The following is a 16,363-nucleotide window of genomic DNA, read 5'->3' as shown; positions in this document are numbered from 1 at the left end:
TTAGTAATACATATAAGAGGAAAATGAATCACAACCCTCTGGGAGTATCGCAGTAATATATTTATATACTAGTTAAGCATTTGTGAACTCCATCAATATTATTCACCAAATTAATAGAATGAAAAAAATCATGAACTCAACATATTCAAAGTATTTGAAAACTCCAATATTTTTTCATGATAAAAATGCTTAGCATGCTACAAATTGAATGAAAATGTTATAATCTATAAAGTTATCAAATTATATAGGTCCAAATATCCTAGAGCAAATATCTTACATAATAATGAAATATAGAAAATTTTCCCTGTCAATAAGCAAGAGTTCATGCTTTTATCAAAATACAATAATTAACAATAGGAAAAATTAATATTATTGCCAACTAATAAGATGCAATGAGAACACAGCATCACTTTTATAACAGTCTAGCAGAGATAAAAAACTTAAATTTAATATGAGAATACATCAGACAAACACCAAGAGAGGGACCTTCTACATCGGAAATGCCTTCTAATCTTCCAATATGTCAGGGTCAAAGAATTCAAGGAAAGATTGAGGAATCAAGAGACTGAGAGAGAATAGAGGCATGGCTAAAATCAATTTGTGATCCTGAACTGAAGCTTTTGCTTTAAAAGGTATTACAGTGTTTTGGTGAAACCTGAATAGGATGAGTTTTCAGTAATAGTAGTGTGTTAATATTAACTTCCTGCTTCTGATGGTTGTAATATGGTTAGTTATGAAAATGCTCTTGTTTGCAAGAAAATATTTCTGGCTGATGAAACTTTGGCTTTGAAATTTAGTCTAAAATTGTTTAGGGGGAAAATCCTTTTATGGCATGTGCAACTTTTCATTGTTTGAAATCATTTTTTTAAAATCCTAACATGTATAAGAAAAAACTGTATTGTTAAGGTGATTTTATCTTTTTAGATTTCAAATTTGGCTTCTTTACAAGGAATCAGTGTACACATAATGGACCTTGCCAGAGTTATAAATAGGTCAAATAAGTCAGTGTTCAGAATCAGCTCTTTTTTCAGCAAAAAATGAAAGAATAGGTGTTAACTTTTTAATTGTAGTTATTCTTATCATGTAGTTTAACTTTTTAAAATCATTTTGTTCTTTTGCTTTATGCTCTAAAAATTTATTACATTTAATAAATATGGTCATAAATCTGTATTGATATAATAATATAATGATAAATAAGAGAAAAACATGAAAGACTATGCTGTTTGTATTTAATAAACTCTGTTTTTGAAGGTGTATGTTTAATTACAATAACTGATGGTTTTAAGGGGCTATGTTTGATATCTTGATTTATGGTTCCCAAGAGTAGATTTGTTTTACATTTTTTATTGCTAAAAGTGAGGGAAAATTGAGTAGACTGCATTGCAAAATACTAAAATGTTTGGTTTTTCTGATAAGAGAAAGGTATTGATATTTATCAGACAGATTGTTAATTTTCCACCAAGCAATCTACTGTGAAATTTCCTCAAATGGTATTTTAACTATGTATTTTATTTAAAAAAAGAATTTTGCCTCATTAATAAAATTATGCATATATGCTGTAAAATAGAAGCTAACTTTACATAATGGTATTAAAATCAAGAAACTTAGTTGAACTTTTAATGATCAGTAGGATCAGTATTATCTTTGTTATAATTGCTTCCACAAATCATTTCCTCTTTTAATATCCACTTTGTACAAATGACATGACTTATAATTATCATGAAATTGTTTTGGTCATCTTAAGAATCACTGAATAATTTTTTCATTTAAACAAGAATAAATTGCCATTACTTCATTAAGCGTATGTCTAGCTAATGCTTAGTATTTTTCACACATGGAAAACGGGAGGTATTTAGGTTGGGGTAAAGATGCTGTTAAGATATGAAAGTAGGTTATCTTCAACTGCAGTATATATGGTTAAAAAAAAACACTCTAGGGCTGTACCTAGCTCATAGAAGAATCCTTTTCTTGTTGTGCCTCTCCTCTCATTAACTGTAGGCTGGGAGACAAGAAGACATTGTGAGGTAGTGCAATTAGGTTCTACAATATTATCTACAAATTTAGATATCTGTAATATTAAGCACAACTCTAGATAACTCTACCAGAAATTCATTTTTAAAAGGCCTTGTTCTTGGAAGAGGGAAAATGGCAACAAAGTAGGCGGACGTTACAACTCCCACCTCCCACAACCAAAGTGAATTACAACCTAACTAAGAAACAATCATAGTGAAAAACCAACTTTGGACTAAACTAAGAGGAATCTATAACCAGGCAACACTGAAGGAACCACACTGAGCTGGTGGAAAGGTGGAGATGCGGAAAGGGCTGCCCTACTCCCAGGAGCGAGAGGCGGTCCAGAGGGTCTCTCATGGTGGTGTGGGTTTCCCAGAGAGTTGTGGGCCCTCAGCCACAGGACTGGAACCCCAGCCTGCAGTCCCAGAGACTAGAAGAGGTGTACAGATAGTATTTAGGTGAAAGAAGAGCCGAGTTACTATTTGCAAGAGGGAGACAGAACTCTCAGACTCAGTCTCCTTCTTAAAGATACCACACAGAAAACCTCTTTCACAGCCACTACCTGGGGCTCCGGGAGCGGGGAGCACTGAGAGGACTAAAGTTACAAGAGGAGAGAGTAGTCTTGGGGACAAAGGAGAGACTGTGGGGGACAGCCACCCTGACCCCTGTACTAGGTCACTCCCCAAACCTAAAGTGCCCATTTTTTCTGGGAGAACCAAGCCAACAAAGGCAAGCAATTACCCCACCCAACAGAGGCTCTCCTGCTCCAGTCAGTGCAGAGAGACACATAGAAGCATCAGGGACACAGGATTTGAGTGCTGAGGTCTGAGCTACATAGCCCTTACACTTGCTGAGTACCTTCCAAAGGGTGGGAGCGCCCAGCTGCAGTGGTGGCCATGGTGCTTGGCCTGTGCCGCAGATGGGTGCAAAACATAGTGAGGCAACCCGCATGGCAGCAGTGAGGAGCAGAGCCTGGCTCACGCATGTCAGCGGGGGCGGACCCTAGTGGGGTGAGGCATCCCATGTGCCTGCAGGGGGTGGAGCCCAGAGAGGCAGTCCCTGCACCCACAAAGGGTGGAGCCCAGCAGCCAGTGCTGTGAAGGAGAGGGTTAGAGCCCTAAGAAGCATCCCTCCTGCCCATGGGGGTGGAGCCCAGAGAGGCAACCCATGCAACCATGGGGGGAAAAGCCCAGTGAGGCAAGGAGTCCCCACATCCATGGAGCAACCCAAACTGCAGCCTGCGAGCGAGACTGCGCTGGTGCCCCAAGTGCCTAAGGAGGCGGAGGCAGAGGAGGGCTGGTGGTCAAACCTCACTTCAGGAATAGAGAGGCCACACACACTGGCCAGGAGTGGATTAAAGCCAACCTAGAAGTGCATCTGATAGTTACAACAGCATCAGGGCCCAGAAAAGGCAAACACAAAATCTGGATCACCTGTAGCTCAAAGAAGGTTGCTAACAGCCAGTCAAAAGCAGAACCTCCCACTGGTCTGTGCCAGGTTCTGACCAGGGAGGTCCAGGGCTGCCATATACAGTGGCCAGATATGGAGAGCATCAGCTCAGGACCTAACAACCATATAGTTAGAGTGGTATCTTAAGGAAAAGGTCCTCACACCTTACTCAGCTAAGGCATAGAAAACATAGTCACAAACAGCAAAAAGAGCAGTAGCAGCAAACAAGTAGCCCATTACAAACAGCTGAAGTCATCCCAATAAGATTTAGAAATAACACAACTGAAAGTTGGAGGCAGACAACAACAAGCCTATACTCAGCTAGCTACACAAACAACACATTCAAAGGAGCAGTCCATACAGAGACAAAATGGGAAGACAGAGAAGTGTAACTCAAATGAATAACAAGAGAAATCCCCCCAAAAAGAAGTGAATGAAATGGAAATAACCAAGATACTGGATGCAGAGTTTAGAATAATGACTGTTAGGATGTTCAAGGATCATAGAGCAACAATAGATGGACAAAGTGAGCACCTAAACAAAGAGATAGCTGGCATCAAAAAGGACACTGAAATCATAAAAAGAATCACACAGAAGTGACAAACACAATATCAGAAATGAAGGCTATACACTAGAAGAAATTAAAAGCAGGCTGAATAAAGCAGAGATTGAATTAGCAATTTAGAGGACAAGATAAACAAAAGCACAGAAGCAGAACAACAAAAAGAAAAGAGAATCACAGTCTGAGGAATCTCTAAGAAAGCTCTGTGACAACATGAAGAGAAACAACATCTGCATAATAGGGGTTCCTGAAGGAGAAGAGAAAGAACAAGGCATAGAGAACTTGATGGAAGAAATTATAGCTGAAAACTAAATTGATACAGAAAAAAGTCACACAAGTTCAAGAAGCACAGAGAATTCATTAAAAAGGAACCCAAAGAAACCTACATCAAGACACATCATAATTAAAATACCAAAGCTAAGAGATAAAGAGAGAGTACTAAAAGCTGCAAAAGAAAAGCAGTCTGTCACCTACAAAGGAGCCTCCATAAGGATGACATCTGACTTCTCAACAGAAACACTTGAGGACAGAAGGGAATGGCAAGAAATATTCAAAGTAATGCAGAACAAGGGCCTACAACCAAAACTTCTTTATACAGCAAGACTATCATTTAAAACAGAAGAAGAAATAAAAAGCTTCCCAGAAAAAAAAAACCTCAAGGAATTCATTACAACTAAACCAATGCTACAAGAAATGTTAAGGAGCCTGTTGTAAACAAAACAAAAGGGGAGGGGAAATCTAGTAAAAGAGGAACATATATTTAAAGAATAAAATGGCAATAAATGACTACATATCAATAATAATCTTAAATGTAAATGGATTAAATGCTCCAATCAAAAGACATAGCATAGCTGCATTGATAAGAAAACAGGACCCGTAAATATACTGTCTACAAGAAACCCACCTCAAAACAAAAAATACACATAGACTGAAAGTAAAGAGATGGAAAAAAATATTTCATGCAATGGAAAGGAAAAAAAGCTGCAGTAGCAATACTTATAACTGACAAAATAGACTTTAAAACAAAGGCAATATAGTAAGGAATAAAGAAGGTCACTACACAATGATAAAATGAGCAATCCAACAGGAAGATAAAACCATTGTAAATATTTATTCACCTAACATAGGAGCACTTAAATATTTAAAGCAGATTTTGATGGACATAAAGGGCGAGATCAACAGCAATACTGTAATAGTAGGGGATTTCGATACCCCACTAACATCACTGAATAGATCATCAAAAAAGAACATTAACAAAAAAACAGCAGACTTAAAGAATACACTAGATCAGGGGTCAGAAACTTTTTTGGCTGAGAGAGCCATGAATGCCACATATTTTAAAATGTAATTCCGTGAGAGCCATACAATATGTTTAACACTAAATACAAGTAAATGTGTGCATTTTCTGTATGACCAACACTTTTAAAGTACAATAAGTCTCTGAATTCTTTGTAATAACATTGTTATGCTGTTGCTAACCAATGATGAATAAAGTACTTCTTACCATTAATGCAACTTCTGGTGCTGCATGGTTTTCCTGATGTCTTTTTAGTCTGGTTGATACATCGTGAGGTTAAGCTTCATGCAGGTGTTGAGACTTCCATTCATTAAACGTGATTGTAGGTTGGTCTTAACATTGTTTAGATGTTAGAAAGACTGCTCATATGCATACATACAGCCAAACATTATCAGTACAGCAATACCCACATGCTGCAGTGTGTGGTATGTGATAGAAAGTGTGTTCCAAGTTTTGACAATCAGTTGGTCCGCGGGTTGAAGTTTTTTCATTTCTCCCCACTTGTGTTTACTTACTAACTCTGCTTGCTGCTGTGCAAGTCTTTCCAAATCTTCATTCAGTGACTTGAACTTATTCACCCACATGTCTCAGGCCTTCAGGTCAGCAGCTTGTAGCTCAAAATCTCTGACGGAGACACTGGAGATGTAACTCAGGTCGGTGCTGTCCACTGCACACTTGTGTGGATGGGTGATGAACTTAAAAAGACGAGTGCACTCACGAAATTATCCAAGGAGCACTTTGAATGACTGCAGGAGATTAGATGTGAAGCCTGCTAGCTGATGGAGATCAAGATGTTGAAGAGGGTCACTTGCTGTGCACACATCTTTAAACTCTCCCAGTTTTTCAAAGTGTAGTAAACGACCTGTTTCAATGTCGGTGATGAAGAGTTCCAGCTTGTTTTCAAATGCAAACACTGCTTGTTGAAGGGATAAGACTGTATTTCCAACACCTTGCATTTTCACATTGAGCTGGTTCAGATGTTCAGTCATATCCACAAGATGGTAGAACTTCAGGAGCCACTCAGTGTTAGCTAACTCAGGATGCTCAGCATTTTTCATTTTAAGCAAAGTCCATATTTTGCTCAGAGAAGCCATGAAATGGCTGAGCACCTTCCCTCTTGACAACCAACGCACACTGCTGTGCAGAAGCAGACCAGGATAATTATTCCCAACTTCATTCAGCAGTGTTTTAAACTGGCAATCATTTAAAGCTCGGGCAACAATAAAGTTGACCACCCAAATGACCAGCAACATCACCTCACCAAGCTGTACGCCACACATCTGAGCACAAGGCACCTCCTCATGTAGGATGCAGTGAAAACTTAGGATGGGTCTCTTTTCATGTTCACAAAGAAGCACTACGAATCCTCTGTTTTTCCCCACCATGCACGAAGCACCATCAGTACACAATGAAATAAGTTTATCCATTGGTAGATTTTTTTTTTAGCGAATTCAGTGAAAGACTTGAATAAATCCTCCCCTCTTGTTGTCTCTTTTATAGGCACAACAGCAAGACTTTCCTCACATTGTGTGTTACTGACAGCATACCTTGCAATCACGCTGAACTAGGATAAATGGCTTATGACTGTTGACTCATCCAAAGCGAGAGAAAAGAATGGTGCTGCATTTATGTCCTTCACTGTGTTGCCTCAATTTGATTTGTCATCATAATGGTACAATCGTGAACAGTTCTTGCCGACAGAGGCATGTCTTTTATTCGTTTGATTATCTTGTCTTTATCTGAAAAGTCGTCAAAATTTCATTGGCAACATCAAGCATGAATGTTTTGGCATGCTCCCCATCTGTGAATGGCTTTCCATTTCTCACAATTGCTAAAGCACCAGCAAAGCTAACTGAATTCCAGTCACCTTGTTGATTCCAAACACGGAATTGCTGCTGACTAGCTTGCTCTGCACAGTAGCTCTTGACATGCTTTCTTCCTGCTGACCCCCACTGGTTATTTTGATGCAAATGTAGTATGGTGTGTGTTGAAGTGTGCTTTATATTTGACCATTTCATTGATGTAATTTTGTCATTGTATATTAGATACACTGCAGAACCTGCTCTCTCCACAAAGGCAAATTCCTCTGTCCATTCCTGCTGAAAAATATGATACTCCTCATCTTTTTTTCCTTTAGATATCTTCTTTGTCAAAAGGGTTTCTGCGTAGCTAGCTGACAACTTGATTAAATAGAGATAAGTTTATTTCCTGACCTCAGAACGACCGGTGTACCTTACGCATTATCCAATAAAAATTTGGTGTTTTCCAGGAGGATACCAATGATTGGCTCCAGCCACCCACAACCATGAACATGAGCAGTAGGAAATGAATGGATTGTAATATATGAGAATGTTTTATATTTTAAACATTATTATTTTTTTTAGTAAAGATTTGTCTGCGAGCCAGATGCAGCCATCAAAAGAGCTCCATCCTATTAAAGCTCAGGGGAGGCCAGTCTTGGCCAGTGAACTTCTGAGTGTCGGAAGTGTGCTACATTGATGGCAGGACTTTTGCTAGCACCAGTAGAGCTTGCCTCTGTGACTGGAGTTTGATAGTACTTTCTGCCACATTCAGCTGTTAAAAAAAATAAGAGCTACATCTGGCTCGCGAGCCTTAGGTTCTCAACTCCTGCACTAGATCAACTTAGGTTCTCAACTCCTGCACTAGATCAACTGAATTTAATAGATATCTTTAGAACCTTTCACCCTAAAGCAGCAGAATATACATTCTTTTCAAGTGCTCATGGGACATTCTCTAGGATAGACCACATGTTAGAACATAAAATGAGTCTCAATAAATTTAAAATTGAAATTATATCAAGCTTCTTCTCAGATCACAATGGCATGAAACTAGAAATCAACTACAATAGAAAAACTAAAAAACATTCAAACACTTGGACACTAAATAGCATGTTATTAAATAACGAATTGGTTAACAATGAGATCATGAAAGAAATAAAAAATTTCCTTGGAACAAGTGAAAATGAACATACAACTCAAAATTTAAAGGACACAGCATAAGCAGTCCTGAGAGAGAAGTTCATAGCATTAGAGGCATACCTTAAGAAGCTAGAAAAAGCTCAAATAAACAACTTGACCCTGCATTTAAATAACTAGAAAAAAAACCCACAAGTAAAGCCCAGAGGAAGTAGAAGGAAGGAAATAATAAATATCAGAGCAGAAATAAATGACATAGAAGCTAAAAAAACAATACAGAGGATCAATAAAACCAAGAGCTGGTTCTTTGAAAAGGTAAGCAAAATTGATGAACCTTTAACCAGACTCACCAAGAAAAAGATAGAGAGGACTCAAATAAATAAAATAGGAAATAAGAGTGGAGAAGTAACAACTGACACAGCAGAAATACAAAATATTGTAAGAAAATACTATGAAGAACTGTACGCCAAAAAATTAGACAACCTAGGTGATATGGACAAATTTCTTGAAACATATAATCTTTCAAAAATCTATCTGGAAGAATCAGAAAACCTATACAGACTGATTACAACAAATTGGATAGAAAGAGTTATCAAAAAACTCCCAACAAACAAAAGCCCGGGGCCCGATGGCTTTACAGGAGAATTCTACCAAATATTCTAAGAAGAACTAACTCTTATCTTTCATAAGCTATTTCAAAAAATTCAAGAGGAGGGAAGACTTACAAACTTTTTTTATGAAGCGAGCATAATTCTGATTCCAAAACCAGGCAAAGATAATACAAAGAAAGAAAACTATAGGCCAATATCTCTGATGAATTTAGATGCTAAAATTCTCAAAAAAAAAATATTAGCAAACCAGATCCAGCAATACGTGAAAAAAATCATACATCATGATCAAGTGGAATTTATTTTGGGGAGGCAAGGCTGGTACAAAATTCACAATCAATGTGATTCATCACATAAACAAAAGGAAAGAGAATAATCATATGATTATATCAACAGATGCAGAAAAAGCATTTGATAAAATCCAGCATCCATTTATGATCAAAACTCTCAGCAAAGTGGGGATACAGGGAACATACCTCAACATGATAAAGGCCATCTCTGACAAAACCACAGCCAACATCATACTCAATGGACAAAAATTAAAAGCAATGTCCTTAAGATCAGAAACAAGGCTGGGGTGCCTCCTTTTACCACTTTTATTCAACACAATTCTAGTAGTCCTAACCACAGCAATCAGACAACAAGAAGAAATAAAAGGCATTCAGATTGGAAAAGAAGAAGTAAAATTATCATTATTTGCTAATGATGACTTGTTACTGTACATAGAAAACCCTAAAGTCTCAGTCAAAAATTTACAGGAACTGATATATGAATTCAGGTGGCAGATTATAAAATTAATATTCAGAAAACAGGCATTTTTATTCACCAACAATGAACTGTCTAAAAGAGAAATTAAGAAAACAATCCCCTTCAGTATTGCAACAAAAGAAATAAAGTACCATAGGAGTAAATTTAACCAAGCTGGTTAAAGACTTACACTCAGAAAATTATAAAACATTGATAAAAAATCAAGGAAGATACAAACAAATAAAAGCATATACCATGTTCATGGATAGGAACAATAAACATCATTAAAATGTCTACATTACCCAATGCAATTTATAAATTCAATGCAATACTAATTAAAATACCAATGACATACTTCAAATATAGAACAATTATTTCAAAAATTTATATGGAACCAAAAAAGAGCATGAATAGCCTCAGCAATCCTAAAAAAAAAGAATAAAGTGGGTGGTATCACACCCCTGATATCAAGTTATACTACAAGGCCATTGTACTCAAAACAGCTTGGTACTGGCATAAGAACAGGCATATAGATTAATGGAACAGATCAGAGAACCCAGAAATAAACCCAAACCTTATGGACAATTGGTATTTGACAAAGGAGGTAAGAGCATACAATGGAGTAAAGACAATCTCTTTAACAAATGGTGTTGGAAAAATTGGACAGCTACCTGCAAAAAAATAAAACTATACCACTAACTCACACCATTCACAAAAATAAACTCAAAATGGATGAAAGACTTAAATATAAGTTGGGAAACCATAAGTATCTTAGAACAAAACACAGTCAGTATGCTCTGCGACATCACTCGCAGCAATATATTTGTGCATTTATCTCCAGGGTCAAGTGAAATAAAGGACAGGATGAACAAAAGGGACTGTATCAAACTAAAAAGCTTTTGCACAGCAGAAGACACCATTAACAAAATTAAAAGACAAACCACACAATGGGAGAACATAGTCTGTTAAGGGTAAATAACCAAAATTTTAAAAGAACTTGTAAAACTCCACACCAGGAAGGTAAACAATCCAATCAAAAAATGGGCAAAGGAACTGAATAGACACTTCTCCAAAGAGGACATACAGATGGCCAATAGGCAGATGAAAAAATGTTCAACATCACTAATCATTAGAGAAATGCAAATTAAAACGACAATGAGATATCACCTCACACCTGTCAGGATGGTGCTTATTAACAAAACAACACATAATAAGTGCTGGAGAGGGTGTGGAGAAAAGGGAACCCTCCTGCACTGCTGGTAGGAATGCAGACTGGTGCAGCTTTTGCGGAAAACAGTATGGAGATTTCTCAAAAAATTAAAAATGGATCTGCCTTTTGACCCAGCTGTCCACTTTTAGGAATATATTCTAAGAATACCAAATCACTGATTCAAAAGAAGAAATGCACCCCCATGTTTATGGCAGCATTGTTTACAATAGCCAAGATCTGGAAACAGCCTAGGTGTCAGTCAGTAGATGAGTGGATTAAAAAGCAGTGGTAAATATACACAATAGAATACTATGGGGCCATGAAAAAGAAGGCAATCTTACCTTTTGCAACAACATGGATGGACCTGGAAACTATTATTTTAAGTGAAATAAGCCAGGTAGAGAAAAAAAATTATCATATGACCTCACTTGTTTGAGAAATCCAATGAACAATATGAACTGAGGAACAGAATAGAGGCAGAGGTGGGATCTAAGGGACCAGAGGGAAAGGGCCAAAGGGAAAGGGGATAAGAGGATGGGATCAGAAAAGGGAAAGAGATTGGCGAAATTATATATACATAACAGCATTATAGAGAGCAGAAAAGCAAATCCTAGAGGGAAGGGGGAAGACTTTGGGGGGAGGGAGGCAAGGGGGATGTTGTGGGGAACAGGGGTTAGGGTGGAATGAATTCAGTGGAACACTTGAATCTATGTAAACAAAATAAATTTAAATCAATAAAAATATGATATAAAAGTAATCACATGATCTTTTTTTTTCTTTTTTCTTTTTTCTTTTTTGTATTTTTCTGAAGTGAGAAGCAGGAAGGCAGAGAGATAGACTCCCGCATGCACCCCACCAGGATCCACCCAGCATAGCCACTAGGGAGCAATGCTCTGCCCATCTGGGGCAATGCTCTGCCCATCTGGGGCATTGCTCTGTTGCAACCCAAGCCATTCTAGCACCTGAGGCAAAGGTCATGGAGCCATCCTCAGCACCCAAGCCGTCTTTGCTCAAATGGAGCCTTGGCCGTGGGAGGGGAAGAGAGAGATATAGAGAAAGGAGAGGGGGAAGGGTGGAGAAGCAGATGCGTACCACTCCTGTGTGCCCTGACCAGAAATCAAACCCAGGCCATCCGCACACTGGGCAAATGCTCTACCACCGAGCAAACCAGTCAGGGCCAAGAGAAATCATATGATCTTAAAAAAAAATTATATCATTCTCTCGACAAAAGACCTGAAATAAAATGTAATTTTAATTTTTAACTTAAAATAATTAAATATCTGCTGAGTATTATCAATAGTTCTTTACCACTGTAGGAGATATAAAGATAGATCAGGTATAGCTCTAGAGCAACAGAGTAAAGCATAATAAAATAAGGAAAATAATGTAGCATTAATACAACTTGCATGTAATAACTTTTATAAAAGTAAAGCAGAGCCAATTGATGAAACATCAGATACGGGATAAATCATAAAGAGAATATAGAGCCTTGAATAACTTTGTGGACCAGGAGACTATCATAACTTACTTTGGTTTTGTTTCTAAATCTATGAGAGGATATAAGATATAATGCTATAATTACTTTTTTTATTAGCTGAATTATATTTATAAAAAAAGAACTATTCTCTAATAAATTGCCCTAAAGCACAGTTCATATAAAAATGCAATAAGAAGGCAATAAAAGAGCAAAACAAACAAACCAGAATTATAAATTCATGAATTGAAATGTTTATGTGTTTAGTTCACTGCAGTTATTATTCTTAAGATGGTAGAATAAAATTAAATTAGCAGATGAGATGTGAACCAATTTTAGAGCACTAAGTATGTTCTCTATTCAATTCATTAATAGGACAAAATTTTATTTGAGTTTTTTGTTGAAGTTTTGTGAAGTCCCTCTTTTTTCCTCATATTGGCAATTCAACTGTATCAACTTTTACACAGACTTTTTAACTATATCCTGAATGAATTTACTCTTAAGAGTTATTTTAGAATTCATCAATACAACTGAATCTTCTAGTTTTAAGATTATATGATTCAAAATTCTAGATTCTTCAACCAAAAACATATTTCTCCTTTCTGATATTAATATAAATGCCTTAGTACAGCTAGTGCTTGACTTATGACCACGATTGGTTCCAACAGATCTGTCGTAACACGATTTGGTTGTAAGTTGAGTAGGCTATATGTACAGTACTGTGAAATGATGTTATAAAAATCTTTAAGTCATATTTTATCATAATTTTCTTTCATTATTGTACCAAGTCTGGGATAACAGTTGAAATGGTGCACGCGGAGATGGTAGTGCTGCCGGAAGCTAGTCCGCACTGTCATACGCCCAGCTGGGCAACGCTTACGCTGCCAGATGCGGAGCAGTCATGGCTAGTGATTGTGGTCGTAAATCGAATGATCATAAGTTTCATAGGTCGTAAGTTGATCAATACCTGTATAGCAAAGGTGATTCGTTCTAGGTACCTTTGAGAAATAATGTATTGCACAGTAATGGACTGTAAAGAACAAAGTATTTTGTTTAGTTTTTTATTTTCTAAAAAGTTTTCAGAAAAACATGACTTTGTTTTCCATAGAATTAATCCTAGTAAAGTTCATCTAATAAAAGTTAACATCTCAAAATTAGTTGGAGGCGTAGGTTTAGAAAAGGCAACACAAAGGGGTCAAGTGGGTAGGAACTTGGCAGGAAGAAAGTATCGTAATAGATGCTAAATGTACTGTTCCTGTAGATAGAGAATAACAGCAAAAGGAAACCATCATCACACAATAAAGGGAAGATAAGCATAAAATCCCTCAAAACCAAGAAGTCTGATATATACTCAGCAAATGCTGGTCCTGTAGTCATATCCTGCCAAGTAAGCAGCCTTGACAGTAGAGTTCTCCAGGGGTCTCACCAAGCCCAAATTCAAATCATCAATCTCACTGTAATCAATAAAAAATGCTGACAAGCTAGTACAAACCCCCACAAATCTCCTACACTCATGATCACAAAGCAGCGCTATTAATATGTTTCATACCTTGAAGAGAGCACAGTGTCACACATGTGTATTTCCTCTTACAGTAGGAGAATTGTCTAATTCCAGACCTTCTGAAATTATTTCACACAGCACAGTCCACCTGCAAACTAATATTCAAGTCATTCTTATGACAAAATACTCATTCTTAGTTTGTCAACAAGACTTGCCTTATAACATCATATAGTCAGACAGGTAATCAAAATTACATACAGATTGCAACATTTCTAATACCCACATTTTGGGTCTGTTATGGTATTAAAACAGACAACTAAACCTCCAATAATACCACCATAAACTTTTTTTAATTTTTGAACTAACTAGAATTGTTCACCTCCATGGTATGTACTTGTCTGTATTTCATGGTGCATGTCTGCTAAATGACTAACAATCTAGTACTAATAAATCTAAGTCTTCTTAGGCCAATTCTCCTCCATGCAATGACTTCCTAAAAGGGCTTTAATTCAGTCTCCCAGTACATATTGCAAAGATTTTCCAAATTAAGAATTTGAAGAGATTTACCATATTCCACACATCATACTCATGTAAGATTCGATTTAAAGGCAAATGAAAGAGAAAGAAAATACAAGCAAGCATTAAGGTTCCAAGAAACATCCCATGAGCAAGCTCCCCAGGAATCTATATTCACTCATGGTGACATTGCTCTGTGTACAGCTTAAACCACCAAAATCTGTGAGAAGAATCTTAGTTGAGAGAAACCTCCAAGTAGAAGATCCAAGCAGGGCTTTGATGCCTCTCTGGCAACATAATCAGCCAAGCTTGCTTAACTGATTAGGCTGGTTGCAAACCATCAGTAATGAAATTAACTTAGGCGGATTTTTAGAGGAGAGTGTTAGAAATATAAATACATCATCACAAATCCCAATTGGCCTTACCTTAGTTAAGATTGGAAAACCAGACATTTTGGAGTGCCCGTAATATAGTATTTCCAAACCACATGCTACTTTAAACCTATCTTATATATTCATGATAATCAATATCAGCATCAGCATATCACCTTTACAGTATATATATATATATATATATATATATATATATATATATATATATATACACACACACACATACATGAAGTACCAGTATTATAATAGTGCAAACTAGTAAATAGAAGATAGAACATCAGAAATAGAGAACTCATGATAGGTGTCAAGAACCCATCTTACAGAGACAAAGATGCTAAATAGTAAAAAAAAAAAAAAATTTGCAAAAAATGAGTATGGGGACAAAAACATAAATCTCCCCCCAAGGTATTAGGTATGTCTGTTAAGCAGGGAATAAGAACAAATTCTTCAAATAGGGGGTAGGAAAAAAAAGAATCAAATTTAAATCTGTCTCACAATCTTGATATTAAGTTATTTATTTAAAGTTCCTTGAATTATTCTTTAGTTGGCCTTTTTTTTTTGTTTTACAGGGACAGAGAGAGAGAGTCAGAGAGAGGGATAGATAGGGACAGACAGATAGGAACAGAGATGAGAAGCATCAATCATCAGTTTTTTGTTGCGACAACTTAGTTGTTCATTGATTGCTTTCTCATATGCCTTGACTGTGGGCCTTTGGCAGATCGAGTAACCCCTTGCTAGAACCAGCGACCTTGGGTCCAAGTTGGTGAGATTTTTTTTTTTTTTTTTTTTTTTTTTTTTTTGCTCAAGCCAGATGAGCCTGTGCTCAAGCTGACAACCTCGGGGTCTTGAACCTGGGTCCTCCGCATCCCAGTCCGATGCTCTATCCACTGTGCCATCGCCTGGTCAGGCGGCCTTTTTTTTTTTTTAAGAGCTAGGAGTGTGAACACTTTTGTACATGGGTGCTAACTGAGCACAAGAAATCTCAGGATACCACACTACAAAAAAAATACAATTTTATTTGTTGTAACCAGTCATAAGTAAGCAGTTTGGAACCATCTGAAATATGGAAGTAGAGGTCAGATTATTAGAAATAAAAAATAGAACTGACAGAATTTTTATTCCTAGGCTAAGTGGGCTTTCTTAATACTCTTCTTCCCAAATTCAACCTTATAATTGTGTTCTCTCCTTACAGGGTGGGAGTTGGTCCAGATCATTTTTTTTTTACATCTATGAGCAGAGAACATATGCTTCCGAAAACAGGGATTTTCTAAAGATAAAAATCCAGAAGGGTTAATTTATAAATGCCCCATCCTAAACCCCAGATCACTATTTAAATACAACAACTTTATGAGAAGTGAGTGTGGAGATGTGGAGAAATAAGAGGGAACTTGTCATCTTATTTTCAAACATTTTACACTTTGTAGCAGCAAGTTCCCTTTATTACCTGAAAAATATAATGTTGGGAGATAAGCATTTCTCCAACAGAGTCAATGAGTCAGAATATGACTCATAGAACACTTGCTGAATGTCTTTGCAGAGAAATAAAAGCTTTTTTTGAAAAATCTGCTTTAACACTAGACTTTTACATTAGATTTCTTATGATTCCTTCATTATGTAAATAATTCCAATATGATTAAATGTATTTTCTCATCCAGAAA

General features: G+C 36.8%; 1 non-coding gene across 1 annotated transcript; it reads left to right on the top strand.

Moving 5' to 3' along the window:
• Nucleotides 1–7,744: 7,744 nt before the first annotated feature.
• Nucleotides 7,745–7,893, top strand: LOC136379242 (small nucleolar RNA SNORA62/SNORA6 family). Its single transcript, XR_010746726.1, has one exon. It is a non-coding gene; the product is annotated as a small nucleolar RNA SNORA62/SNORA6 family (small nucleolar RNA).
• The last annotated feature ends 8,470 nt before the right edge of the window (nucleotides 7,894–16,363 follow it).

Source organism: Saccopteryx leptura, chromosome 7 (genome assembly GCF_036850995.1).
Source record: "Saccopteryx leptura isolate mSacLep1 chromosome 7, mSacLep1_pri_phased_curated, whole genome shotgun sequence".
NCBI lineage: Eukaryota > Metazoa > Chordata > Mammalia > Chiroptera > Emballonuridae > Saccopteryx > Saccopteryx leptura.
Note: the sequence above shows the minus strand (reverse complement) of the source record. Positions and strands in the feature narration are given on the sequence as shown.